We start from the raw sequence: 10,181 nt of genomic DNA, 5'->3' as shown, positions 1-10,181 counted from the left end.
GTTTGAAATTTAGGTTCATTCCAAATAAAATTCGCCTATTTTTTATGATTTATTTTTTAAATTCGTATTTTTAAATAATTTTTATCAATTTTCCGAAAACATTTTGAATTACAACCTGTAAAAGTTTTACAATTATCTTAAAGTAGATGTTTTTTTTAAGCATACATGCAAAAAATAGAGTATTTTATTAAAAATTTCCGAAGATATACGTGAATTTTATATATTGGCGCGTTTTGAAATTTGGCGTATTTGTTGTTGTAATCGATAATAACGAAAATGAGGTTTGCGCACTTTGTTAAGATTATTTGAAAGTATAAACGGTGGGACATTTTTTCTGCTCATCCACAATGTAAAAAGGTAGGAACGATGCGACATTTTTTTTCCGGTCCTGGACAATGGAAGGGAGAGGAAAATAGGTTGGCATATATTAAGAAGTTCGCCAAGCGAATTAGGTTCAAACTGAAAAAAATGGTGCAAATTATATTTTTGAATTTCTCCGTAAATTTCGCGCCAAATTTTACAAAATTTAATATTTAGGCATAATTTGAGTCGTAGAATCGAAATATGGAAAAAGTTGATATGTTATTTCAAAAAAAGTCCCATTTTGTGTCAAATACCTTTATTAGAACAAAGCTATATATAAATCTAATATATATTCTAAGTCGCGCTTTCGAGACATGAAAACTGCAATTTGAATTTCGTCAAACGGCTCAATAGAACGGGAGATATAGAACTATCCTTCTTTTCCCCCGCAGTGTACCAATAATTCATTATAGTCAACTATGGCAAGGCTATATTGATCTCGGTGGGGCATGGAAAAATTTCAATTACTGTATATATCCTTGTGTGTATTTTAATTATGACAAAGCACACGAGAGATATCTGCCTAAGGGGAGGGATGCCTTCGTGGAGGACTTTCTAAGGGAAACTGGCTTGTATACATGTTACACATGGGAAAAACCACGGAAACGCCCATGCAGCCAGCCGGTTTGCGGGATTCGAACCTCGGACCGAACTACCAGTGTTCAGCGACTTTACCGCTCAGCCCCTGGGTTGCGTATATATCCTTGAGATAGAACTAGTTGATTATCCTCTTCAAAGTAAAGCGTGAACAAATAAATGTAAAAAAAAAAAAAAAAAAAAAAAGATGACAACTCAAAAGAAGGATTTTTATGCTAAAACAATTGACGAAATAATATTCGAATATTCGATTTCCGTCAGTCTGCCTCCGGGGTAGAATTTTAGATTTTACTTCGAGAAAATGTGAAACGTGTAATTAAAATTTCAATTTCGAAGCAGTAGAATTCATATATAGACAGTTGCTATTTTTATTGCTTTGCAGTATTGTTTCAAATTCATATTTAATGAATGGGTATCATATTTATGTGTCATGTTAGTAAAACATTATACTACTTAGTAACTTTGCTTTAAGATGGATATTCTTAAAAGGCAGTCTATTCTATCATACAAAAATATCACACCAAATTGCCAATTCACTTCTGAGTAGCAGTAGAGAATTCTCAAGTGATTTTTCATCCCGTTTACTTTTAGCTAAAAGAATTCATACTCAGGCTGAAGTTTAAAACTAAATACATTTATTGTCAATTACGCAAACTTAAACAGTTAACAGCAACGAAATTGAGGCTTTCAAGACAACCTAAACAAAAGATCAAATTAACTCAACACGCCTAACTAGAATAAGTAAACACGCCTTGCTAGATATGCTCTCCAATCTATCGCAGATAGAGAAACTTCCGCCGCAAGTAATATTGTAACAACAAGGAAATTCTTGTAGACCTAGCTAGTCTATGCTTCTAAGAATTTTGAAAACTGGGGAAAGAGGAAACTTATTTGACTTTAAACAATTTGCATTGTTTTGGAAGTAAAAGCTATAAAAAATCAATAATAATAACACAATTAGGTTTCAAATAAATTAAATCCTTATAGTTGGAGCATGGACCTTATAAAAAATAGACTAACCCAAACGGGTTTTATCCCTCGTCTGAGGCGTTGCCTGTTGTCACCTTGATCACATCCGGAGGAGTAGGGACGACTTGCAGAAATTTAACATTGGTTGCCTATTGCGGCGTGTATAATTGTCAAGAAAAAGCTGGTTGTAGCGCCTCATTTCACAAATTAGAATTTCTACATATTTTTATTTTTGAAATTGAGATTGATTTTTAAAAATTTAGCATATTTATCAAGCATAATTAACATTCCAAATAATTATAAAGCTATTGCATGATTTCAGGGCTGGATATTCCTTTACGTTTTCCTATGCTGTAAGGAAATTTGTAACTACTTCTTTTAGAAAATGATATTTTAAATCTGAACTAATAGAAAATTTCAAACAAGCAATTTTCTCTTGCAATTTTTATGCTTTTGATTAGTGTTAATAAGTAAAAAATACTAAAATATTTAAAAACGAATTTTTGGAAGTTTAGAATTGTGCTGCTTTTATAAAATTATAGATGAGTATTATAGTACAATTTCTATAAAGGAATTTTATTTCAATTATATTTCATAAAACATCATAGTGATAAACACTTTTGACTCCTTAAAAATTTTTATACATTTAATTCTAGTATTAAAATTGTATTTAACCGTAATAATTAATTTTGCTTGTATTTTATAGTGATTATTTTTTTAATTTATTAAAATTATTTAATTATTTAAAGCTATTAGTTTCGAAGGGGCATTTTGCGCTGTTTTACTATAAATGTCCGTGTCTCCTTGCAAATTGTTGTTACCAAATACTATCGCCCTGTATTATATGTAAAGAAATTAAATAATGAAGAATCTACATGAATACATGTATGTTTCTCTCACTGTGACAAAAAAGACAGTATCTAGAATCATCAAATTTTGAATAATGTAATCCTTCACACGATGGGCATGTGGACGGCCGAATTTCGAATCTATTTAACATTTTGTAAAACTTTAACGAATTTTTGATTAACAAAATCAACGAGTTCAGAGTGAGCACTCTACGGAAAATAACGGTTTTATCTCCAGTGCGGAAATTCTAAAGATATGCTGTTTTCAAATTTCAATTTGAAAACAGCATATCTTTAGAATTTAGAACAATCCTGCGAGGTTTACGGGAAAAGAACATGATATTCATTAAATATAGGTAACACACAAAACTTTAAAAAAAATTGCCTTTTGGGCGTAATATAAAATCTGAGTGCTTCTAATTTTTGTGTTATCTTTTTTCTTTCCCTTCGTTACGCTCAGAAAATTTTATGCCCCAAAATTTATGACTTATTAAAATAACTAATCCGCGTTAATGTTAATAATTTAATGATCATATAATCAAATAAATATGATCGTTTTGTAATGTTATTATAGTTTGTAAAATCACTGCCTGAAAATGTTCATTAAATTGTTTTAAAAAATTATCAGATCTTGTTTAATTTTACCTTATTTATTTCAAAGCATCACGTACTATCAATATTATTTAATTTTAGTTTATTTTTACGTAAAATTAAGTTCATAAATTTTGTACTTAGAGTTTTACCGTTTTACCAAAGTAAAGATGTTTTTAGAAGAATTACGCTTGAAAAAAATGAGCGAAATGCAGTAAAAAGTGCTTTAATGAGACCTGTTAAATCCTATTTGGAAAACACTGTGGCTTTCATAATCTCATCACTATACAACGTATCAGATTTAATAATTAAAAAGAGTTATGTGATACAAACGCCATAGGTTTCAGTGTTAAAGTAAACCAGATCGTCCCTACTCTTTCTTGCGGACATGTCGGTGACGCGCGCCCCGCCCACTGGGTTAGTCTATCTCTTATAAGGTCCATGAGTTGGAGTCGGCATTCAGCAGCCTACATCAATTTCCACCTGTTGCTGCTGAAATGAAATTTCCGAACTAAAATTTAAGGAAGCTTATGTCGTATTAATTAAAAATTCTTATACTGCAGTGTATTTAAATTAATCTTGTAAGAATTGTCAAAATGCACTAGGACAAAAGCAATGTTATTAATGGCGATACGGTGTAAACTGGAATATTTAGCAACAAAATGCTAACGAATTTGCTGCTTATCATTTCTGAATATAAATATTATATAATATACAGTAATATATAAACGTTAATCTATTAGCTGTTATTAATTCCTGATCATCTTCAAAGGGGAGGGATGATGGCGCTTTTCTAGAAGACCATTCGTAGGTTGGTATCTCGCCAGCCTTGTAGCAAAATGCCTCGAAATATTTGACTATTTTAAATGCTCCTAAATCTTTTAGAAAATTTAATTAATGTATTTAATAATTTAAAATAAAAACAGTGTGTTTAATTTATATAAAGTGTGGCTTTTTCGCCAATTTATAATCCATTAAAAATTCCCTTTTAAGTTCGAACTAAAGGATCAAATGTAAAATATATTAAATATAACAACTACGGACTGTGAATTATTTGTAAACACGTGCTATGACCTAGCCACTACCTGTTCTAAAAATTAAGTCAACGCAACAGCAAGTTACAGAATTATTTGCTAGCTGTTTACTCTTTTCACGAATCCTGCATGGCCCAGAGTTTGACACTGTTTAAATTATTCTGCTATTACTCTTATCTGAACTAAATATATTTAAAATTAATTTAAAATGTTTCAAATTAAAGTTATATTTCAGAAGTAAGATTGTTGTTTCCTACAACACTGACCTCACTTTGGCCCCACAAGGCCTTCTTTTTTATAAATCATATGTCAATTTTGATTTTGATATTTTTATCGTTTTCTGATAAAAATTTCCATATCTTTGTTATTTGAGAAGAACTGCATTATCTTTAAAATTGATTTGACAGTATTTTAAAATAGAATTCAGTTATGTATTCCGAACACTTGTTTATGCTGAACTCTCTTTATATTATGCATAATTAAATATAAAGAGTAAAACACAGTAAAAAATATATTCAAACTACTTCAATCAATCTTTAATTTTGTCCTGTTTGAATTAACTTCTAACCAATAAATGCAGCATTTTTAACTAAAAAATATGAAAATGAATTTCTTATGTTTAGAAAATTTTATTACAGTTATAATGAGATGATATTTTCTCGCTATTGAGTTTCGAATTGGTACATTTTAGAAAAAAATATTTGCATGTGTTATCTTTTACTGGAAAAGACCCCTATTTTTTATTTTCATTTATTGAACTGATTATTTACTGATAGAGTCTAATAACATTTATTCCAAAACTACCTGTTTAATATCAGTATACTTGCTGTGGTATTTAAAAAATATCATTACCTATGCAAAACTTAATCCCATTTTCTCTTGCAGTAATTATTTACTTTTTTATTCTCAATTTAATATCTCTTTTTCAACAATTAAAGACACGCAGTGAAAAAAAAAACAAGTTCAATTAAATAATAAAAATGTATTAATGTAATGTAAGATTGTTTCAGAATTATTTATGTAATTGCTGAATTATATAAATAATCCTGAAGCAATCTTAATAGTATTGTTTTTTATTGTTACACACAGGGGTGAGCTATTGGAGGCTAGAGTGACTCCTTTGTTAAATTTGTGTTCAATTTACAAGACCCTTGTTCTTTCACACCAGCTGTTGAACAGCAAAAGTCACCGAACGCTGTCAGTTCGGTCCCAGGTTAAATCCTTTAGTGGTTTTTCCATGTGAAACATATATACAAGCCAGTTTCCTTTAGAAATGAAGGTATCTATGCCTTTAAGCAAATAGCCCGCAAGTTCTTTGGTGTAATTAAATAAAGCAAACCAAACCCTTTCTTCCTTTTTCTTTGTGGCTTAAAAAGTACTGCTGCTGAATGTGTACATGTCTATATAATTATATAATAGTTTGAACTCATATGGAAAACTGTTTAAAAAACTCATTTAATTGCAGTTTGCTCTGAATTGAAATGTTGAGAAGAAAACTGAAAATTGCAGTTAAACTTCTAAATTTTTCTTTTCTTTTAAATTTAATTTGGCACTCCCCAGCTCAATTATTTTATTAAATGTTACAATTAGAAGGTTAAATAGGAAATATTAATGAAATAAATCATTTATCCTCCTCCAAACCAGCAAGAATTAAATTGCATTAGTAAAGATATATATGTTGAAATATTAATAATCAACCATGATGGCAGCATGCAATTTGAAAGCTTATAAAATCTCTTTAGCTTTATGCAAGAATTTTACGTTAAACGACTGTAATAATTCCAAGGACTTAAATTTAATGCGACCTCATCAGATATTCACCACATTTGGGGGGGGTGAAGGAGGAAAAATTAATATGTGGATAATAAAAATTCTAGTATCATGGTGCCAGCCTCATATAAAATAATGACAATCACGATGGAGCTAACAGTCTGAAATACATATTATGTAAATTACAAATTGCATTTTAAATGGAAGGATTTATCATTTAAGTATCACCTGCCATGTAAATAACAAAATTTCTAATATTAGAACAAGGAACCAATTAGTTTAATATTCCATAATTCATCATGAAGAAAATATTCATATAAACTCAGTCTTAATGTAAGCAACTTTTTATACAAAATACATATAAGTGCATGATATAAATATGGTACATAACATTTTCTAATATATCATATTGTAAGTACACAGTAGAGAATTGTAAATGAAGTATTTCCATGATAAGGCAAAATACAATTTTTGTACATCCCCAGCTACACTTAATTAGATAAATCACATTCGGGATGAAGAAACATTATAAACGACTGTAACCACATCATACCACGAATTTTTGAAATTGAACACTTTTATACACTTGTATATGTTGGGCAGAATGTCGTTGAATAAGCAAAGAATAAATTAATGCAAAAAAAGCAATGAATGTGTTGCACAGTAGTACCAACGCAAATTGATGTGTAATACTGAAATTTTAAAAATTAAAAAAAAAAAACTAACCTTTATAGTCATATCTTTATCAATTACAACTCTTTTCTCACACGTGTAATTAGTAGTCCATCGAGCACATACAATAAATACAACTGCAGAATTTACGATCCACAAACAATGTGGTTTGGAAATTTTCTGCAGACATTCAGTCAACAGAGAAAAAAATAAAATCCTTTGTAGCTTTAAAAGCAGCAACATTATCTGCAACCAAGGGCACACATTTCTTGCAGCAGGTGCTTTTCTTTTACATGATGGTTTAGATACATACGATGGCAAATTTGGAAAAATTGAAGGTATTGCTTCTTTCTGGCGTCTAGAGTAACCATTTCTAGTTTGAATACCGTGCCATTGGGCAACTTGGTCTCGGAAAATTGTTACAACATCCTTCTCCGAAAGTATTCATGTCTCCATTTTTCTAGCAGCACAGGATCCTTTAAAATATGTTTCAACAAGCATACACAAATATCAGAATTTAGTTGCATACAAAATAAAAATGTACTTGTTGCATGTATTTTTTTTTATATTACTTTGAGGCAAATTTAATTTGAAAATTGTAATGTCAAATTAAAATTTAACTGCATGTAACACTTGAACAGTTCTACAAATTCAGATTTAAAATCCTTGTGCATAATAGTTCTCACTCTGCACTGTAACAAGATTTAAATCTTAATTTTTAATAGCTTTTTAATAATCTTAATTCATGTGATCAGGTGGCTTGATTTCATATTCATAACTTATTTAATATGCTGAATTTATCTCACAGAAAATCCATTTTTCATTACACTTACTTGCTGCTATGTTTTCGCTCAATCATGCAAGTAAAGTTCCCCATAACAAGCAGCATTATCTTCTTTTTCTATTTATTATAAAAACCTACTTCAAACTGAAAAGACGGGGGAAATGAGTTTATCTTCTTTTCTGTAAATGAAATAAATGGGAAAATACTCTGTCATTCTTGTATAATTTCAGAAATTTATTTAACTTTAATACCTAACGATTGCATACTTTCACGGATGAAATGCAGATCCACATAAGTTATGGGCAATTTTTAACTAATTTCTAATTTATTACTTTTTTATAAGCATACAGTAAATATTCTCTTATTTACTAACAATCCAGACGTTCTGAAAAGTTATATAAATCCCAGTGCTTAAATTGCCACCGGAGCCCGGCTCCGGTGCTTTTCAATTCTTAAGATAAATTACAATTTTAGCCGGAGCGCACCGGAGCCCTAAATAAGATGAGCTCCGGTACTTCTTTTTATAAAACTGAACCACAATTTAAAGGGGAAAAATTTAGAATTCCTAACGTTTTAGTTTAACAATAAGCAGACTTTGCAATACTCTATTTCCCTAAAAATACGAACTCAGGAGAACATGAGACGTTCAAGTAAAGTCCCCTCATTCACATGCGGAAACCTTTCCTTTTAAGAAAAGCAATAAATTTGGGGGAGTTCGTTTAGGAACGCCTAAATTTCTCGCCATGCCATTGTATCTAGTGTATTGTTATCGATGCTTAGTTTGTTATCCTCGCAGAAATGAAAATTTGTGTTCTTAAATGTGCGTTAAGTGACAGCGAGTACAATAAGAGTGAAATACTAATAAAAACTGCTCAAGCACGTCCTATACATCGTCTTCCCACAGTATCCACTAATAAAGGAAAGCGTAACCAGCAACTTTACATTTAGGAGTCCGATTCAGGACTCATTTACCGCTGACACGGATCGGCTTGATGGCTATAATTATATCAACAGAAAGGTTGGTCAAAGAGAACGTTCTCTGTCACCAAGATTCCCCTCATTTTTTGTTTCCACCCACTCATATCCTCATTTTGTTTCGCCCTGGAATTTTCATCAGCTATACTTTAAGCATATTTAATTTTTGTGATGATAAAAGAACTCCCCCCTCCCTACGATCAGAATTTAAATTGGGCCGGAACTCACCGGATCTCGGCTCCTGTGCTTTTTAGTTTTTGTAATAAATCATAATTCTAGCCGGAAAGCAGCGGAGACCTGAATAAGAAGGCTGTAGCACTTCTTTTATGTAACTGAATAACAGTTTCAGTAGAAATTTTATCTCGAAAATTTTATTTTAACAATAAAATTCTATTAAAAATCGCGTATTCAATTTCAATTTATCTCTTTAGATTTTATTTAATTTTAATTAGTTAATTACTTTAATGTTTAATTATTTCAATAAATAATAATAATTAATTATCTAATAATTATCAATTAAATTATAATTCATTATATAATAATTTTTGATTAAATAACAATTTATAAACATTAATTAAATATATATTAATTAATTTGATAATAATTAACTATTTAATTTTAAAATTATTAATGAGTTTAACAGTCATTTTATTTATTTATGTACTCTTGTTCCTCTCTGCTGATGGTCTTCCATAGGGCTCCGGCACTTCTAATCTTAGAAATTAAGCCGTGTCGTATATATGATCAGTCATAATATAAATCTTGCTCACCTTTGGAATTCTAAATATATTTGGTTTCTTGATTCCCAAGCTTTTATTCTTCAGTCTAACAGTTCCATAACCACTGTTGCATCCAGACACGAAACAGTTTACAGTTTCCATTATTTGACTTATTCATAATGAAAATTAATGCAAAATCAGTATTTTCGCTATTACTGTCTATGCAAAATACTATGAAAAGACGGACCGCTGGTGATTGCAGTGTCCTCTATTAATAATGCGACAATAAGTGGGCCATTTTTGGGAAAAGTGGTAATACCAGTTTCCCCTCCTTCTTTATACTCCGTGATATATATATATATATATATATATATATATATATATATTTTTTTTTTTTTTTTTTTTTTTTTTTTTTTTTTGTGTGTGTGTGGGGTTGTGATCTTGTACTGTGTATGGTTCTACGTTCTTTGCCTGCTTCTGTTTTTTGAAAAATGTATGAGAATGTTGGCGTATTTCCAAACTCTACCCCACTTTTCGAATTTTTGACGTTATGGAAATATCGACTAGTTTCACCTGGCAAGACGGCGTACCCACTTTTGACTACTACGGCGCGCTTTCGAAAGACTTGTGGTGCTGAATAGTGTGTTTAGATGCTTAGTTAGATGATTTTCGCAATTTATATTATTATGAGTGGAAATTTACGCAAAATCTTTAGTGAATGGATATTGTTTATCGCCGTAGTGTATTTCAGGAAAGAGGAGAATAATTCACTGTTGATGTATACATTAACAGTATGAAAAATCTGGAAGGTGATACTCCTCAATAAATGTGATGCATTCATCGCAAAATTTCATCTTAT

The sequence above is a fragment of the Stegodyphus dumicola genome, chromosome 11 (genome assembly GCF_044657685.1).
Source record: "Stegodyphus dumicola isolate Sdum_Otavi_A_Nest chromosome 11, ASM4465768v1".
NCBI lineage: Eukaryota > Metazoa > Arthropoda > Arachnida > Araneae > Eresidae > Stegodyphus > Stegodyphus dumicola.
Note: the sequence above shows the minus strand (reverse complement) of the source record.